The sequence below is a fragment of the Dendropsophus ebraccatus genome, chromosome 2, assembly GCF_027789765.1.
Source record: "Dendropsophus ebraccatus isolate aDenEbr1 chromosome 2, aDenEbr1.pat, whole genome shotgun sequence".
NCBI lineage: Eukaryota > Metazoa > Chordata > Amphibia > Anura > Hylidae > Dendropsophus > Dendropsophus ebraccatus.
Window position 1 is genome coordinate 74,255,713 of NC_091455.1, and position 3,760 is coordinate 74,259,472.

The window sequence follows — 3,760 nt, forward strand, 5'->3', positions numbered from 1 at the left end:
AAAGTTTGGGGTCACCCAAACAATTTTGTGTTTTCCATGAAAAGTCACACTTATTCACCACCATACGTTGTGAAATGAATAGAAAATAGAGTCAAGACATTGACAAGGTTAGAAATAATGATTTGGATTTGAAATAATATTGTTTTTACATCACACTTTGCTTTCGTCAAAGAATCCTCCTTTTGCAGCAATTACAGCATTGCACACCTTTGGCATTCTAGCTATTAATCTGTTGAGGTAAGCTGGAGAAATTGCACCCCACGCTTCTAGAAGCAGCTCCCACAAGTTAGATTAGTTGGATGGGCACTTCTGGCGTACCATACGGTCAAGCTGCTCCCACAACAGCTCAATGGGGTTCAGATCTGGTGACTGCGATGGCCACTCCATTACCGATAGAATACCAGCTGCCTGCTTCTGCTGTAAATAGTTCTTGCACAATTTGGAGCTGTGTTTAGGGTCATTGTCCTGTTGTAGGATGAAATTGGCTCCAATCAAGCGCTGTCCACTGGGTATGGCATGGCGTTGCAAGATTGCGTGATAGCCTTCTTTATTCAGAATCCCTTTTACCCTGTACAAATCTCCCACCTTACCAGCACCAAAGCAACCCCAGACCATCACATTACCTCCACCATGCTTAACAGATGGCGTCAGGCATTCTTCCAGCATCTTTTCATTTGTTCTGCGTCTCACAAACGTTCTTTGTGATCCAAACACCTCAAACTTGGATTCATCCGTCCACAACACTTTTTTCCAGTCTTCTTCTGTCCAATGTCTGTGTTCTTTTGCCCATCTTAATCTTTTTCTTTTATTGGCCAGTCTCAGATATGGCTCTTTCTTTGCCACTCTACCCTGAAGCCCAAAATCCTGCAGCCGCCTCTTCACTGTAGATGTTGACACTGGTGTTTTGCGGGTACTATTTAATGAAGATGCCAGTTGGGGACCTGTGAGGCATCTGTTTCTCAAACTAGAGACTCTAATGTGCTTATCTTCTTGCTTAGTTGTTCAACGCGGCCTACCACTTCTTTTTCTACTCTGGTTAGAGCCTGTTTGTGCTGTCCTCTGAAGGGAGTAGTACACACCGTTGTAGGAAATCTTAAATTTCTTAGCAATTTCTCGCATGGAATAGCCTTCATTTCTAAGAACAAGAATAGACTGTCGAGTTTCAGATAAAAGTTCTCTTTTTCTGGCCATTTTGAGCGTTTAATTGACCCCACAAATGTGATGCTCCAGAAACTCAATCTGCTCAAAGGAAGGTCAGTTTTGTAGCTTCTGTAACGAGCTAGACTGTTTTCAGATGTGTGAACATGATTGCACAAGGGTTTTCTAATCATCAATTAGTCTTCTGAGGCAATGAGCAAACACATTGTACCATTAGAACACTGGAGTGATAGTTGCTGGAATGGGCCTCTATACACCTATGTAGATATTGCACCAAAAACCAGACATTTGCAGCTAGAATAGTCATTTACCACATTAGCAATGTATAGAGTGTTTTTCTTTAAAGTTAGGACTAGTTTAAAGTTATCTTCATTGAAAAGTACAGTGCTTTTCCTTAAAAAATAAGGACATTTTAATGTGACCCCAAACTTTTGAACGGTAGTGTATATCAAATGTGCAGCATCTAAGCTTGTGGATGGAGAAGAGAACCGCCCATAGAGCAGGGGGGTTTCACAGTATCACTTTAACTTGTCATCTTTTGAATGCTCATATAATACAATGCACTACTATAGTGCATTGTATTGTGCTGAGAGGCAGTCTATACAGCTGTGCAGTTTATTATGCCGGTCAGTGTTATGTTGGTACAGTTGTATAGAGGCATATATTTGGCAGGTCCCCCGGCTGCCATGAAAACCCAATAGCAGCAGGTGTTTGTGGACTGCTTCTGGGGTAAGGAGACCTGCAGATTAGTTACATGCTGCGGTCATGATTTGACCACTGCATGTAATGGGTTAAAATGCCAGGATCAGAGGTTTCTTTGATCCTGGCAGGGACCTAGATGTCGTACTGGGAGCCCCTTAGTGACCATCATAAAAACACTTCCAAGGTGGTCACTAAGGTTCTAAATATAGGGGGAAATTTGTATATTCCTCTTTTGTAATTAGCCACTGAAGAGTGCTGTAATTGATGCACAAATAGTTGTACAAGGTTTGTAAATAGTCACAGATTCAGAAATGTGTGCTTTAAGTCAATCAACCCAAGGGGAAAAAAACCCTCAAAAAATGCCTCACATTTCCCAGTGACTAAAACATAACTTTTAATTAGAAAAGTTTAAAAGGAAAGAATGTAGGTGAGCTTGATGCAGTAATTTGAAAATCAATTGCAGTCTATCTGATTTTCTAAGGTGTTATAATGTATTGCACTCTATTATCACTTATTATTCACACAGCGTTTTTTTTTTTTTTTTTGTTTTTTTAAGAATGGACGCTGATTGCAATGAAATCAGTGTCCATTCCTTTCTTCAGTGGTGGTTTTGCATTGAATTCAATGCAATGCCATCCTCTGTGTTCTGATGTCGTTATTTAACGACCATTCTTCAGAACGGGCGTTAAAATAATGAGCATGCCTATTATTTCCGGACACTGTTTGCCTAGCAGCATCCGGAAACAATAGCTGTTCACACAATGTAAAGTATGGCCAGTGGCCGTTCATTACATTGTAGTCAGCGGTTAATTGAATTACAGGCACACCCAATGGTGCCCACAATTTAACTGCAAAAAGATGGACGGTGTCCTACTGCTGGATGGCGTTTGTCATTATTGGATGCAGGAACGTGCCAAATGCCATCCAGCAGTATAATACCGTCTGTTGCTATGCTGTCCAGTGTTATACTTAGTGTGAACATAGCCATAGCTGAAACTGCAGAGTTCCCCAGGCGGTGATACTGCCAGATTGTTACTCCAATGGTATATTAAGGTGCCTCTCAGTGTTTGATGCCGATTAGGATCATAGTTATCAGGGTAGAATATGTCTTACAGAGTCCTTATACTAGGTTACTAATGTTGTTAGCTTATATATGATAGTGAGTGATTTTGCACGATATGCTCATCCCTGGCTATCTGGTCCCTGGCACCTGGAGCCCTTAGTTGCAATAAGGTATAAGTTGTAGGCTGCATTAGACTCCTCTGACTTTTTCAAAGAAATTGGCAAATACAGTAGTATTACAGCATATGTCACTGTAAATAACAAGGGTAGGGGCTTTATGCTGTGACAGTGTATTATGTAAAGTATAGCTACAAGAGAGAGCTTATACTGATAATAAACAGCTATACTAGCCCCATTCCCTTACAAGGTAGCTGTACCCCCAAGCCATTCTGCATCTTTTTCACCTTGTACAGGTTATATTTGTCCTCTTTCATTTTCTGTCACATAAAACCATTTACTATATGGAACAATAAAATCCTCCAGGGCTTGTTAACTGTTAATACATTGCTGATTATAACCGTTTCAGCTGCCACTCATCATTATATAAACTGCTCTGTAATATGTGGAAGACAACATGTGGTTTATACATAACCAGATTTCCTGCTCTCCGAGTTTATTGAAAGCTGGAAATCTGTCCTGTAAGACTGAAAAAAGGCATTTGGTGCATAAAACGTCGCCATATGGTAGAGCTAGGGTCTTTAAGCATTTTGCTCACATCTGATATATCACAGATTTGACTTTCATTACCTTTTACTAAATCATAATCATGGTTAATTTCAACTGCTTTTAAAACTGAGAACATATTTTACTCCATGTTAAGTGGCTTTCACATACTGAT